The sequence below is a fragment of the Phyllostomus discolor genome, chromosome 1 (genome assembly GCF_004126475.2).
Source record: "Phyllostomus discolor isolate MPI-MPIP mPhyDis1 chromosome 1, mPhyDis1.pri.v3, whole genome shotgun sequence".
In the NCBI taxonomy this organism is placed as follows: Eukaryota; Metazoa; Chordata; class Mammalia; order Chiroptera; family Phyllostomidae; genus Phyllostomus; species Phyllostomus discolor.
Window position 1 is genome coordinate 82,589,412 of NC_040903.2, and position 16,789 is coordinate 82,606,200.

At 40.9% G+C, this 16,789-nt stretch overlaps 1 long non-coding RNA gene and 1 pseudogene across 1 annotated transcript; one reads left to right on the forward strand and one right to left on the reverse strand.

The window, feature by feature from the left end:
• The first annotated feature begins 10 nt into the window (after nucleotides 1-10).
• Nucleotides 11-13,620, forward strand: LOC118500530. The gene is made up of 3 exons (XR_004903096.1): nucleotides 11-21; nucleotides 10,143-10,146; nucleotides 12,808-13,620. It is a non-coding gene; the product is annotated as an uncharacterized LOC118500530 (long non-coding RNA).
• A 1,136-nt stretch (nucleotides 13,621-14,756) lies between these two features.
• LOC114493188 lies at nucleotides 14,757-15,456 on the reverse strand (annotated as a pseudogene).
• Between the last annotated feature and the right edge of the window lie 1,333 nt (nucleotides 15,457-16,789).

A 16,789-nucleotide genomic window follows, 5' to 3' on the forward strand; every position in this document is an offset into this window, starting at 1 on the left:
GTTGACTTGCAAATTAAAGGGGTGGCTGGAATATGAGAACAAGGAAAGAGGTGAGCCATGTTTATATTGAATCAATATATCAAGTCACTGAGCAAGAAGCTAGGAATACTGAAATGGTAAGACTTTAGAAAAATAGTTGTTGACTTCACCTATGGCTAACATGTTTGATAAATGGACAAACTATCAAATGTCTTGCCATTTAGATATTGAATAACTGTGGGGTTTCCTAGGCTATTCTATCTTCAGAAAATCAGAACAACCATAAATAAAAGCGAGTGATATTGGAAAAATTGTGTAAAGGTGTTTGACAAGATAATTTATTCTGAAATGATTTTAGTCACATATTTTACTCTACTTTCTGTTTTAAACTTACTGTCCATAATTTACTCTGTACAACTTACTGCCCTATCAGCTCTCACGTCTCTTCTTTAATTCATCTAAGAAGTTGGTGCCACTCTAAGAATGCTACCACAGTAAAGGTACCTTGTCTGTTCTTGGAGCTAAGGGTTCATTAATTTTTAACGGGTATTGTCCTCCCTAACTCACCACCTTTTCAAACATATAGAAAGGGCCCTGGTCAGTGTGGCTCAGTTGGTTGGGCACCGTCCCGCAAAGTGAAAGGTCACCAGGTGGCTCCTGGTCAGGGCATGTGCCGGGTTGGCTGGGTCCCCAGCTGGGGCGCATGCAGAAGCCAACAGGTCAATGTTCCTCTCCCTCTTCTCCCTTCCTTTCCCTTTCTAAAGTCAAACATAAAAATTTAAAAATATGTAAGAACAGAGAAGAGCCTAATTACCTCATATTCTGATATAAAAAGTACTGAATATATAATATAAGAAAGGTGAAATTAAGATACAACATTTGATAAAATTCAATAGATAGTCCTGATAAAAACTGAAATGGAAAATTTTTCCTTAATCTGAGATAGGTATGAATATGTTAAAAACCTATAGTATGGATCATGGCTGGTGTGGCTCAGTGGATTGAGTGCTGGTCTGCGAACCAAAGGGTTGACAGTTTGAATCCCAGTCTAGGGCACATGCCTTGGTTGTGGGCAGGTTCCCCATAGGGGGTGTGCAAGAAGCAACCACACATAGATCTTTTTCTCCCACACTTCCTGTCTCTAAAAATAAATAAATAAAATCTTAAAAAAGAAAACCTACAGCATGAGGGGCTGCGGGTGGGTGTGGGTAGAAGAGGGCATAAGGGGGATAAATGGTAATGGAAAAAAAATACAATTTAAAAATGCAGACAGTTAAAAAATAAATGAATAAATAGTTTTTTAAAAAATGTATAGCAAATGTTTTTCTTTTTTAAAACTCATTTTATTGAGGTGTAATTGACTTATAAAAAGCTGTATTTAATGTATGCAACTTGAGTTTGGAGAAAAGCGTACAGCAGTGAAACCATTACCTCAGTCTACAAACATCTTTTTTTTAACAGCAAAAAAGAGTTAGAAATGGTCCCTTTAACGTCAAGAACAAGAAAAGAATATTTAATATCACTACTCCTATTAAATACAGGGTGGGGCAAAAGTGAGTTTACAGTTGTGAGTACGTGAAACAGTTATTCTTGCATTATTACTTATTAATTATTGGACTATATTTTCATATGAACAACAGTAAACCTATTTTTGTCCCACCCTGTATTGTATTGAAAGTCACAGCCAGTACAATTAGGAAGCAAAAAATAAGGTAAAAGGGTTGAAAAGAAAGAAACAAAAAAACCTCTCTGTATTAGTTTTCTATGGTCCTGTAACAAATTACCAAAATTTAGTGTCTTGAAACAACACAAATTTATTATCTTATATTTTCACAGTTCAAAAGATCCCACTGGGCTAAATTCCGGGGTTGGCAGGGCAGCATTGCTGTGGAAGCCGGGAGGGGGAATCAATGTCCTTCCTTCTCCAGTGCCCAGAAGCTGCCTGCATCCTTTTGGCTCCCTCCTCCATCACCAAAGCCAGCAGCACCCTGCCAGGCAGAGCCCTTCTGATGCCATGTCTCTAGGCTTCTTCCTCTTCTGCCTCTCTCTTCCTCTTGTAAGGGTCCTTGGGATTACACTGGGCCACCTGGATAATCTAGGATGATCTCCCTATTTTAAGGTCATCTAATTAGCAAACTCAGTTTTTCTGCAGTCTTTATTCTCCTTTGGCACGTAGCATAATGTAGTCACAGGTTCCGGGGGTTGGAGACAGCCGTCTTGGGGCGTCATTATTCTGCCTCCCGCACTGCTGTTATTCACGGATCATTTGACTGTGTGTATAGATAAACCAAAAGGAACTACAGATTGTTGTATTTTGGAGTATTGGCATCTAAAAATTATAGTTAATGTAACTGATATTTTTGATAAAATGATGCTGCTATTCATATCACATTCTTTTCACATGTTACACTAGGAAGAATATTTGACAATCTTGGTATGTTAATACTTAAATACTTTTTGACTTCTGTTTATCTTTAAAATGTTATGGTGTGTGATTTTTGTTGTTTTTATTTATTTCAGCTGGAAAGCTGTTCTTGGTTTTGTTTTGTTTTAAGCTATTTAGGATTTCATGAGAGGGCATGTAACAGGATACTATTATTACATAATATTATACTGAACCTTCATAACACTGAAAAGTAAATATTTTTCTCCCTCTTTTACAAATAAAACAGCTGAGGCTCAGAAAAGTTAGATCACTGTTCTTCCAATAAATAAGTGACCAAGTGAGGACTTGCATACCAGACAACAGTCACAGCTCTGGATGCTCCACCACCTTCCAGCTTCTCGGCTCTGCCCTCCGGGCAGGTGCCTGATGTCACTGCCATTTCTCCCCACCCTGAGATGGCATGTTCCATATGGGACAACAAACTACAATAATACCACTTATATTTCCATAATACTTTGTAAGCCACTTCCATATCAGTTACATCTTATTCTCTCCATGACGATACAAGATGAATAACACTGCATTAATATTTCCACTCAGGAAAAAGAGTGAGAGAGGAAGAACTATGCAGCCAATATGACACGGCCATTAATAGCAAAGCATAGAACCAGAATCTCCTCACCCTTAGAACATGGTGCTATCACCGAGAAATAGAGTACGAAAACCCGGGGAAGCAGTGTTCCAAAGCCATTTGATATGCATTTCCCATAAGATACTTTTGGGCAGGGAAAAATCTGTTATAAAATCTCATTATTTTCTTTTGTGTTAAACTCTTCCCTTTTTTCATCATAACAGGAATACATTATTTCTAGGACATTCTCAGTTGATGTTTGCAAAGTCTTTGTTGTCATTCAAAAAACATGTAATTTAGTGTTTAAGAACTCAGTTGCTGGAGCTAAATGCCCTGTTTGACCTCTTACTAAGGCAAGATATGACATGGGGGTGGGGGGCGGGGGGGGCCTCCAAAAACCGGAATTATCTTCTGCAGGGAGGACCCCTTGTAGTACAGGCTTCCCCCACTAGGTGAGTGTTCTAGGAACCTGTCAGTATTATCGTACAACCTGGCATTGCTGTGAGAGGCTGTGTTTGGCTTCAGTAGATTTTTTTTTTTGGGGAGACCCTTTTAATGCTTTTGCCCATTCCATGATGAGTGATTTACAAGCACACCTGCCCACACTGCACTGAGTGTTCGGCAGTTTTTGACCAAAAATGGTATGACCCCCATGCCCCACCCTCCCGATTCACCCAATCTCGCCCTGAAAGACTTTTTTGTTTTGTTTTTCTGGATGAAAAAAGTCCTCAAAGGGAAACATTTTGCTGAAGTGGAAGAGGTGAAAAAAAAAACAACAGAAACACTAAAAGGCATCAATATCGACAAGTTCCAAACTGCTTTCAGCAGTGGAAAGAATGTCTCAGTAGGTGTATTACATCAAGTGGAAGGCATTTTGAAGGTGACTGAAGTTTAAACATAAGAATAAATACACAATGTTTGACAAATAAATTCCAGGTTTTGGGGGTTCCCCCTCATATTTAACCTCAGTGGGCCTCAGTTTCCTAATTTGTGAAATGGGAATGATAAAAGTACCTGCCTCAAGATGGTAAGCTAACACACACCTTTAGAGAGTCAGTATACACATAGGCTTAGGTCAGAGCCCAGCCCAGAGTCAGCCCTTACCATGCCACTAGCTAGTATTCTCTTCAGAACAAAAGCCCTGCATAGCTATCACCTTAGTGTAAAGTCTATAATGATTCCATTCCAATCTGTATGAAGAAACTAAGGCACTTGTTCTTTCAAACTAAAAGGTATTTTTCTTGCATTTCAGTGGTGATTTTAGTGTCACAAAAGCATCTGCGGACACTGTATACAGACATAAGCCCCAATTCTGATAGAAAAGCTAGTAAGAATGAAAAGTCGTTTTCTTCTTTTCTCCTACTCCAGCTTTACTGATGTAAAACTGACAAGTAAAAATTATATATATTTAAAGTATACATTGATAGCATACATCTAAAATAATGACCACAATCAAGCTAATTATCATATTCATTGCCTTACACAATTCCCATCCATGTGTGTGCAGGGACCTGCTCTCCTAGCCAATCTCATGCACACGACACAATATTAACCACAGCCACCACGCTGTCCATTAGACCTGCAGAACTTGTTCGTCTTACATAACTGAAACTTTGTACCTTTTGACCAAGAGCTCCTCATTTTCCCCACCCCGTACCCCTTAAAACCACCATTCTACTCTCTGCTTTTATGAGTTCAGCCTTTTTGGTGTCTGCCTGTAAGTGAGATCGTGCAGTATTTGTCTTTCTGTGTCTGGCTTACTTCAGCTAGCTTAAGGTCCTCCAGGTTCATCCATGTGGTCATAAATGGCAAGGTTGCCTCCTTTCTCGTGGCTGAATGATGTTCCACTGTGTGTTTTTGTGTGTGTGAGTGTCACATTTTCTTTACCCATTCTTCTGTTGACAAGCACTTAGAGTGTTTCTATATGTTGGCTATTGTGAAGAATTCTGCAGATAGTTTCTTCTAATAACTTAGTTAAAAATACTGAATGTTACCACTTTCCAAGACACTGAAAATTGTCCGTGTGTAAAGATAGTTAGCTACTGACAGGAGAAAGGTATGGTACTCCCAGAAATGAACAATGGAACAATGAGAGGGAAGCCCATCAAAAGACAGCTGAAGGAACGGAGAAGCATTGAAACAGGCATTTTGCTACATGTTTGCCCTGTTGTTCACATGGTCTAGTCAAACTGCTGGACAAGAGAGAACTGTGAGTGCCTTTCTCAAGCAGCAGTGCCAGACACTTCTATAACCCTGAACTTTTGTGTTCCAAGCCCGGCACCACACAGATACTATAATATTAACAAAGACAGAATTATCATCACCTAGATTAAGGTAATGGGCTTTTTATAAACTAGTTCCTTTATTATTAAGTTCAATAGTGAGGAGTTTTATTGACACTTGATAAAGATTAATTCATAAAAATATTATCACAGATAACTACAAACTCTTCTATGACATAACTCCTTAGCAGGTTGTGTTGTTCTCTCTCTCTCTCTCTCAGTTGTGTTCTCTTAAAGACATTTGCATTTGGTCTAAAATCGAGCTCATACTGAAGCACAGGGAAAAGTCCTCTACAAAGGCGACACCTCGCACTCACATGCGCTTGAGATGTTTTCTAATACTAGTGGCAGCTTTTCAATGAATGAGGAAAATACTCTTGTTCAAGGACCTGTGAAGCCAGTGGTATGAACTTAAGTGATGCACCAAGATATCCAAACCTAACTGGTTCTTTGGCTCTACACACCATAGGCACTGTGACCAAACTTGAATCAGTCAGTTCAGCTCAGTGGTCTTGGGGGTCAACTGCCAAGCTCTGTACAAATTAGACACAAAGGAATATGTGGTCTATACAGGTAAAGAGGTACTAGTGTTATATGTCACTTAACGAATGCTTACCACATACCATTATGCTAAGCCATCACACATAGGTATCTCATTTAATTTGTTCAACTCCCTGTGATTTACATACTTTATTGTTCTCCTTTTACACACTAGAAAGCTGAAACTCAGAAAGATTAAGTAACTTCTGCAAGCTCACACAATGAGAAAGCGGCAGAGCCAGAATTTGCATTAAGGTACAGTTTGGCACAAAGGAGGAACATTTGGCCAAACCAACTCCATTTCTCACTCTATGACTCAAGAATGCTAAAAAGAAATGCGGTGAATTCATGGGAAGAGGCTGCAACCACCCAGCTCTCTCAAATGTCTGTTGCCAACACCTAAAACTGGTCCATATGGGAACTGGAGGCTGAACTTCCCCCTTCTCGCTAAGATGGGAACCAAAATTAAGAATCATGATACTTGCTAAAAATGTTTTCTGTCCCCTCTATCACATATATCAAATCCTATAGTAAATTGGGTCGCTATCTCCTGATGAGTTTTCCATTTCCAAAGTCAGCCAGAGTCCAATACACGACTCCTTTCACATAATATAATATAATCTATGCCTTTGAGTGAATCTAAGAGCAGGGAGAAGCCAGTTACACTAGCTATACTGACAGAAACTTCAGATATAACTCAGGACCCCCACTGCAAATGCATGCATACATGTAAATATGCACATAAATTTATATATAAGTGTACATTTACATACAAGTTGTTGATTACATTAAATATACGTATTTCTGTGCTGCGGGGTCTCGGGACAGCAGAAAACACAGCAAGACCCAACCCTATTTGTGTAAAAGCAGCTAATCCATATTCCAAAATGTACAAGAATAAAATTAAGATAGAAAAAAATAAAGAACATCTCATTACATGATTAAGATGCTGTTTTTGTTATATTTACTATACTCGGAGAATACTCAACCATTTAAAATAAAACCCCTAATGAGAGATGTGAATCACATAATGAAAAGTATGCCTAAGAAAAAACTGATAAGCAGAATAACTTGACTTAATGCATAAAATATTCTGAGTCAGAACATTTGATGGTGAGATAGCTCTGACATCTCAGTTAATCAGCCTTTTCACAGTGAAGAGGACAGAGGACTCAAAGGACATGTGTAATTGCAATGAATCGTGTGAGCTTGCTTCTTCTAACAGCAGCTTCCGTGTCATCATACTCTGTGATGCAGAGCACTTTTCTGTATAGTACCGCCTAAGAATTATTATATTTTGAACTCACACTGGACTTGTCTTCTGAAGTGCTGAGGGCATCTTCACATATAAAATGTAAGCATGCAGAACCCTCCTGGGGGAAAGTAACACAGCATCAGTGAAATATAAGGAGGAATTGTTTGCAGTGTATTCCAAGACACTATGGAATGCTACATTCAGGCTATCAGAAAACGAAAATCTGACTCATTGAGAAGTGTAGAAATGGGAGGTAAAAGATACAGATGTGTGTTGGGGTACATACAGGGAACCACGCAGTAAACATATAAACAGAAAACTGATATATGGACAGCTGAGTAACCTCAGTTGTTCCTTGGCTGGTAGATGCCATTCTCCCTGTGTCTCCATGTGGCCTTCCCCTTTTACCTGTCTGTCTTTGTGACTGGATTTCCCCTTTTTATACAGACTCACTCACGTTAGTTTAGCGTCCACCCTAATGACCCTGTCTTAACTTGATCATCTACAAAAACCGTATTTTCAAAAATAAGATCACATTCCCACAGGCACTGGGGCATTTCAACTGCAACCTCTTTGTGGGGGGAGGTAGAGACATAATTTCATCCATAACAAGTAGGCCAAAAAGAAAAAGCAAGTTGAACATAGGCACACAGGCACCAATCGGCTGGGAGCTTTGCTCTTCCTGGTGCCCGGAAAACTGCAGTGACACGTAATTCTCTGGGAGTGATGCTGATATTCTAGAAATGAAGGGTTTGGCATACAACACATTGTTTGTCTCTGCTGGATGCTTTTTAAAAAGAGAGGGCTTCGTAATAAAAAAAAACTTTGGTTTCGGGATTCTTTGAGGTTGTTTATTTAAAACAGATTTTTGTGTAGCTAACACAGGAATTTACTTATACTTCAAATCGCACTGAAGTTTACAAGCCAAACAATGGGGACAAAGAGATGGCTAACTCACAATTTTCAGTGGTATTCACCTAAAACAGTTCTTCAGTTATGAAAATGCCAGTGGGTAAACCCCGTTAAGTTCCATTTAGTTATGCATTCACTGCTTGCCTCTGGTATGTGCCCTGACTAGAAATCAGATCCACAGCCCTGGCGCATCGGGACAACACTCTAACCAACTGAACTACCCAGCCAGGGCTGTGTCCATTTTTCTTTAGCTTTTCCCCAATCTGTATTCTGGTATTAACTACAAGTCCCACACAAAGAAAAAATTATAACCTGATTTTGAGTTTGTAAAGGGTTTTCTACTTTGTTCCCGCCGAACTCCCCATAAACACTATGCCTAATCAATAACATTTATTTCAACGTAATGCAGAATTCCGAGGGATGAAGGCATTTTTACAGCACCTCTCACCCATAGAGGGCAGACCCGGAATGCCCAGAAAAGTTACGTGTCCTTCAATGCCCTTGGGCCCAGTTTCTTTGAAAGCTCGCATAGGATAAAGAAATACAGCTGCAAGTCCTTCTGGTTATGTTAGCGGCCCCAAATCTAATTCACTTACGTGAAGTGTATTTCCTTTGCACATACATCTTATCTCTCAAATAATGTCCTCTTGTTTTAAGAAAACAGTATCCAAAGGCCAACAAATAAGCAAAGCAAATATTTCTGCAAGTCCCAAACCTGAATAGCATAAAGATGAGAACAAAACTCAATATATAAGCCCTGGCTGGTGTAGCTCAGTGGACTGAGTGCAGGCTGGGAACCAAAGTGTCCCAGGTTCGATTCCCAGCCAGGGTACATTCCTGGATTGCAGGCCATAACCGCCAGCAACCACACATTAATGTTTCTCTCTCTCTCTTTCTCTCTCTCTCTTTCTCTCTCTCCCTCCCTTACCTCCCTAAAAATAAATTAATAAAATCTTTTAAAAAAACAATATATACAGCTAGCAGATTTTTCCAGTAAATCCAAAGAAAGATGTACATTTGATAATATCCAGAAACCTGAGTGCTAATTAACATAAAGAATATATTTCAAACAAACTATTAGCCCCAGAAAGGCCCACTTATTTGAAATCTGGCAGAAAGAATTTGACTGAGTGTCCATAAATTCCCAATTTTTTAAAATCAAATAAATAATGTGAATGTTTTTATAAAAAACAGCAATATTACATTTTACAAAGTCCCTTTTATTGAATTGATAACAAGTTCTAAAAATTCAATTAATGTAAAATTACTTGATTACATTCAAAAAGTGAAATTTGCTTACTATTTTTTCCTTTCTCAATCTGTTTTCCCACGCCCACGTTTTATTCAAGTCAGAAACAGTAGCACACAACACGTACAAAGCCCCAGACAAAGAAGACAAAAAGAGGCTCCTGCCGTGGAGGTGTTTTCATCTATATAAACAAAACCAACTCATCAGAACGCCCGGGGAGCATAAAATAACTTCTATACTGGTGGCACAAAGAAAGTGTGGTGGGGAGAACCAAAGAGAAATCATGAACCAGTTCTTGAACTCGTGGATCTTAAACAGAAGAAAAGTACTTTCATGTTACTGCCACGCCTTTTAAGCCCTGAATCAAGCTTTTCTCAGCAAGTGAGCACACTCTGACTGGAGTTTAGCAAAAGTTCTGGTACACTTGCAAATGAGTTTGTTTCTGCATACGAGCATTTTATATTACAATGTTTCATGCGGGAAAGAGCTAGAAATATAATACCAATGACACCGTTCAAGCTAGAACAGAGACCTGCCAGGGAGTGGACTGGAGTGCGAGGGCTGGCTCCTGTAACGGGGGTGGCTCTGGACCCTGGAGACCCCCCAAGTGACAGGCATGGGACGAGGGGGTTTCCTGCGCATGGAGCAGCTGACAGTCCTACTCTGAGAACGCAGCCCAGCGGTCAGACTGAGGCCCCCGGTGTGCACTTCCGCCCTCAGCCTCTGCCAGGGACCGCGTGTGCTGACTGAGGCGCAAATGAAAGAGTAACTTGAGAATTCTGAAAACTGCAGACATTTAGAAATAAAGTATATTTCATATTCACTTCTGAGTTTTAAATCAAGGATCTACAACACGTTGCCCTAAAAATAAGCCCCTTCTACACTCACTGAAGTTATCCAGATTTAAGGCATGTGGATAGATAGTTTACCTCCACATGATAACTGCCCCCCAGATCTCTTTCTGCTTCCTTAAATCATTTATTGTGGCTAATAGTTATCAAAATTTGACTAGTGTGCCTTTTACAAGCTTCCTTTTGCATAGAACCTGCCCAGACGTTACCATCATTGTGAAACAAAGAAACTGAAACAAAAAGAAGGTGATGCCTGAGATCACCCACATTCTAACTAAAGGAAGCCAAAGCAAGCTCTAGGTATGCTCTAAAGATTTATTACCATTACCATGATTATCAACATAACATAAAGCAATGTATTTTTCTAACATTCCTTAATTTAAAAATCCTTTCACATTTACCATGTCATCTAAATCTATAAAAACAAACTCAGGAGAGTGAAATGTCTGGCTGTGAGTCCCACAGAATATGAGGGTGGGGACGCTGAAAGCAAAGACTGCTGGGGAATGTGACCGCTGCCTGAGCACGGCAGGACACGCCAGTTAGATCTGGGGTAGAACAGAGATTGCCCCCAAGTCCCCTCAGAGACTGGTCAATCGACTTCTCCCCTTTGGCCCACAGTTTGTGGGCTTGTGCGGGTTCCTACAAGAGGCCATTGCCTCGCCTTGAGCAGGTGTGAGAGACATTTTCCCTTGCCTGGGCAGTGCCCCATCCGTCCCACCCGGTTCTATATAACCCTTTTGCCCTTTAGCACCTGCCACGTGATGAGGAGGATATCTTGAGGCTTCCAGGGGCACACTGAGTATGTAATTTCCCTTAATAAACTCTTTATGTAATGGTATTGTCAGCCTCTTCCTCTGGTCTCTCAGCTCTGGAAAATTTTCCCAGCAGAACTAGAACCCAGCTCTAGGCAGCGGGGTTCTCAGTTGTCTCGCCACATCTCTCACTACAGCCAGAGTGTCAAGGAGTAAGGAGCCATGGGAATATTATCTGAAGACTCAGAAGCAATTTAATTCTAGATTAGGAGGGCATGCTCCATGGTGTCTTTTCAGGGCTGAGCATACCATGAGCCACCAACACTGAACCCTTCCTGGAATTTCCACACTAGATTTCATTCCTTTCTGAATTGAGCATGGGAAAGTCTGGTACGGAGGCCGGAGATAACTCACCAAAGTAACCTAGCAAGTTAAAGGCAAGAACCAGCCCTCACGGAACATTCACCATGTGTCAGGGCTACATAGATCATTTATCTACCCTTCCTCTCCCCTTCCCTCAGGGTCAGTTACCCTATTTTACCTGACGAAACCAAAGATAAAAATTGAATGGCTTGACCAAGGGCTCACTCATAAGCTCAGGGCCAGGCCTTGAACTCAGACCCTGGGCCATCACAGTCTAGCATCTCCCACCAAGCTCCACTCTGTCGCAGGAGAGGGTCTCTCAGCTGCAGCAACCAAAGGTCTCTGCTCCACAGTGGCAGGGGCTGGAAAGCTGCCTCCTATTCTGAACCCGCTTTTAAGAACCCTGTTATTTAGTATAATGTTCATTCTGAATTCAAATTCTTAAAGCAACAATAGGGAAACAAATTTAGACATAAGAAAACTGAGAAACATTAAAAGCTGTGAGTGTTCTCCAGAGGGAGAGCATAAACATTGGGATTCAAATTACAGAGGTTGTTGAAGTTCAAAGAAAAACATAGGGTAAATTTCCTAGAGCTGGCAGCGTCTTTTTAAAAATAAAATGTACTTATGTATTAAGAGTATTTTAAATCCCTTCAGCCAGATGTCTTTATAAAGTAAGAAGGGAGATGCTTAAAGTTTCTATGAACCTTTATAACTAATGTATGTGATCAATTGATTTTCTTTTAGTTAATTCCTCTGGGAGAAAGAGGTATGGATAGCATGGGAATTCTCAAGCCTTTATTTCTATGAAATTAAACAGCAAAAGCTATTAATGAATGCACTACCAAGACTAGACATGTCTATATATAAGTTATATATACATTAACAACAAGAATGCTAACACTAATGAAACACTTGGTGTAATGATGTCAGACACTGTTTTAAGTGCTTTCCCTTATTATCTCATTTGATCCTCCCAACAACCTACTACTTGCTCTATTCTCTATAAGAGGAGGTTGACTAACACCCCAAAATCATACAGCCAGCAAACAGTGGGCCAGGACTTGAAACACACAGTCTGACTCCAGGATCATAACTCTAACCCATGTATGACATGTCACTTAACTTAACCTCCCCATAATCCCGTGTCCTGTGAGTTCCTTTGTATGTATGAAAACCATGGCCCAGGTGGGTTAAGCAGTTGAAACAGAGCTCAGTTTCAGTTTCAAGTCAATTTGTCTCCAGAACCTTATTTCTTTTTGTTTGTGTGTTTTAACTTTGTATTAAAATGCTTAGGCTACAGATCACCTTTCTTTTGTAGACGACTGTTCACTCTTCCTGAAATAGGACCTATATACACTCTGATAACATCCAATGAAAAGCCTCCAGTCATGGCAGTTCCTGTACCCAGGTCTGATCCTCGCTGTTAGGGGCCAAGCTCCTCATGGCAGCTTCTTTCTGCTCTGTTATTATAGGGACTGGTGCTATTTGACTTTTCAATCCCCTCTTTCTCCAGTGGCCAAAATAAGCCACTTCCACAAAGAGCTGCTCTGCGTAGAATCCAGAGGTTTCTAGCTGGCTACAAAGTGATTAGGGGGAAACAGGGAAAAGAAAAACAAGAAAACTAACACTGAAGCAATCATACTTCTCATGTCTCTGGATAGAGAAGTATAGTATGGGTTACCTTTAGGCAAAGCAAATTAAAAGTATGCAAGTTAACTAATTCATGGTTAAATAGACTTGTTCACTTAAGGCTTTAACCACTTTCCAAATCAACAACTATCTTAATCCAGCTATGCTTTCTCATAAATGAGAGCCATGCTCACTCCAGACTCATACCCCACTGAGCCTCTGCATTTGGTACACGGCAGTGAAAAAATATGCTTTCCCAATAGCACTGAAGACATTGTTAACAATGAGAAATCCAACTAAAGAGCAATGCTCTCTCACCCCAAAAATGTTATTCACACTTCCCTTCCTTCACATTATAAGCAAGAAACCACTGAATTCAATCCTCTGCAAATAAGCACCATCGTCACAATTTTCAACTTTGAAGAAACTCCCTCTAATTTTTCACTAAAGAAAAAATGAATGAAGATATCCTCCTCTCTTAAGACTATCTCCGATCCCATCACCTTTTACTGCAAGGGTAGAAAACTGGCTAAGATCATGAAAATCCAATGTCACACATGGCATTAATAAAACGGAAAGTTATAAAAATAATCCTCATCACACTCCCGGGGATGAGGTGGCTTCTGTACCGACTGTTTTCCGACAGTAAGTGATGCTGGCTCAAAAGCAACAGCTCTACACAAAGTTTTTGGGTTAGAGTTTCCCCAGCTTAATTCTGGAATAGAGAAAGCCAATTTCATACAAAAAAAAATCTGGAGAAGCTACAAATGTTAACCTTTAAACACTAAAAAAATTGATAACCCATTTTAAAAAAAGCTCATGAACAGTCCAATAGAGAGACCAAATTCTCCATGGGGAAAATTTAAAGTCCACTGAGCAAACCTTTCCCAGATTCAACCAAATGCTACAATACCAGATTTTTCAGTTCTCAAATCACAGAATTAAGAGCCTTTAAACTGTTAATTTTATCCCATATGACTCTCCTATTCAGAAAATCCCCCCAAAATCTGTACAATGGATTGCACAAAATCTGACGCACTGGCAGTACATGACAACATAGGAGATGTCCTCAACGCTTTCATGAGGCAGAAGTCACTTTTTATAACTGAACATGAAAAAGGTGCTACAAAGAGAAATAAAACTTCCCAACAGTTAATTAAAAGCAGGCTGGCTGAAATTTGTGACTTTATAAGTCAAATTAATAATAATAACCCACTCTGTAATTAACTCCTCCACGGTGAACAGTCTGCTACACACTCTGTGATGAGGAGCAACCCTAGCTCGCTGCAATGGAAACTGCTGAAACTGCAAGGCCAGGGCTCTGCCCTTTCCTGTTCTCCATGCACAAGGTGCAGCCACCTGCCACGAGGCAGTCAGACAGACAGGGGGGCTTCTCTCCCCAACCTGCTAACTCCACGGACTGGGTTCACTTGACTGAGCGCTGGCCTCCAACATGTATCTGTGCATACATGTTTTATGAAGTATCTAAATGCCATTCACTAGATTTAAAGAAGAGAAATTGAAAACCCTGGACCAAATAAATTACAAATTCAAATAGAACAGAAACCAATTGCATTAATAACACTTTCTTTAAAAAATAGAATCACTTTCTTTTGAAATCAACCACAGTGGTGAGATATGTTTTTCTTTGCAGGTGTCCCATGATGGCACACAGCGTTCCCCAGCAAATCCTGCCAGCTCCCAAGTCCCGGGGTGCTGACTGCACCTGCACACCAGGGAGCATTACCTCCCGACAGTGTGGAAAAAGCAGGGTTCACCACTGGGTGATGAGAAAGCTGACAGAGACTCTTGGCTTCTTAATGCCTAATATGCTTTCCTTGTCCTATTAGAAAAGTTCATGAGTAAGCTGTGCTGAGGATCAGTCTAAAGAAGTAAAACTCTTATTTTTGCTGTCCAAATATCAGTCAACACGCTGGGAGAGCCAGCGAAAGCCCTTGCCATAGCCTTGCCTCTTGAGCATGCTGCACCTGAACACTTCCATGGGGCAGGCGTTCAGCTCCTTCAGGGCCACATTTCCCTTTCCTGTGGTCTGTCCATAAAGTCCAAACATCTCATGGAGCTTTTCTTCACTGGTTGCATCTGATCTGTCAATTTTGTTACCCAAGGTAAGGATTGACACAATGGATAGTGTTTCATCAGTCATTAACACATTAAGTTCAACTTTGAATTCCATGAGACAAGGATGATGTACACAGTCCACCAGAAAGACAATCCCATTAATTGCTGGGAGATAATTTTTCCAAACCCAACGTGCTCGCTCATGCCCACCACTTGATCAAAAGTTGTAAAAGTCATTCCAGCAATCGCCAGCTCTTCTGATGTAGGATGTGATGTTGGAACATGTTGGCCCAATCTGTCCTCTTTGAGCACATGTAGAAGAGTGGTTTTGCCTGCATTGTGCAAACCCAAGAACACAAGTTTTCCAGATTTCTTGTAGAGTCCTAGGAACTGGAGCACATTGCTGAAGCCTTTGTAGATTCACTCAAGCATGAAAGACATTATTGATGTTTACTACAGCCCAACAGCTCCTCCTGCGGCAGCGGGTGGCTTTGACCCTCCTCTGAGCACACAGCCCAGCTGCACCTGGGCATGTCCACTGCAGAGCCCTATTTCTTCCACCACAAATTCCCTAAAACAAAAGCAGTGCCATAGGAAATACAGTCAATAGTAGTGTAATAACTATGTATGGTGTCAGATGGGTGCTAGACGTATTGGGCTGATCACTTTGCAATGTATATAAATATCTAATTGCTATATTGTACACCTGAAACTAATATAATACTGTATGTCAGTAGTAGTTAAAACATAACTTTTTTTAAAAAATGAAAAACTATATTTAAAAAAGAATAAAATGAACGAATTAAAAAAGAGAGATGCTCAAGATGAAGACAAGAGACAGGAAGGCTAACTCTTCAGACCACCCCCCATGTCAGCTGCTGGGGCTCCCTGGGCCCTCAGCACCTAGGAAGCAGCATCTACAAATGCCTGTGCGGATTGTGGAAGGAGTCCCAGGAGTGGCTGGAGGGCTATTTTCTTTGGATCATCTCTACCACAGGCTCCGGTCTGCTGAATCCTCGTCCCTACTCTGCTCAGCGGACTCAGTTTGGGGATCCTGCCCTGTTCCCCGATTTCCACAGCAGTCTCGGGATAAACTCGGCCTGGATGCAGCAGACAGCCCTGTTCTCTTTGACCTTTTCTGTCACACAGGCCCCGCCCCGATCGCCCCTTCTGATGCTCCTCTCTCACTTCCCGTTCTCTCCTTGAGCCCTTCATCTCCGGAACAAGGATTCCTTCCCTTTTCCCAGGCAGAGCAGTTCAGTCTCCGGAGCCTTGCTATCCAAGGCTGCTGTGAGGCCTACAATTTCAGACTCCGAAAACTTCCCAAGTTATTTTGTTTTCCAGAAGAGAAGGTAGCTCTTCTTCCCAGAGGGGGCTGGACGGGCTTTTACAGTAGCAGTGGCCCCTGCAGCAAAACCTGCCACAGAATTCTTTCATCAGAAAACAATGGGCTGGGAGGAATTTCAGGGCTACAAAAACAGAATGTCATGAAAACCTCAGTATACTTAACTTTTTAAACATTCCAAATACCAAACATAATATCAAATTAAACATTGTTTTACTTCCATTTTCTTAAAAAATTGATCATACATATTATATAACTTTGCTTGCTACTGGCCTGCCGCCGTATCCCCCAGCCTCAGAGTTAAGCCAGAAAGAAAGGAATCCCATTGGCGCAGCACCAGTCAGCCATGTGGCTCCTGAGGTCTGCCAGTTCCCAGGGAGGCTGCTTCCTGGCGGCCTGCCTGGAGGCGTTGGCACTCCTGTGTGCTGTGTTTATTCTTGCAATGTCACCCATTAGTTCTGTACTCAGTCTCCTAAAGACACTAACTGACATTTCTGGACTTTTTCACATAAAAGGAGGCTAACATATCA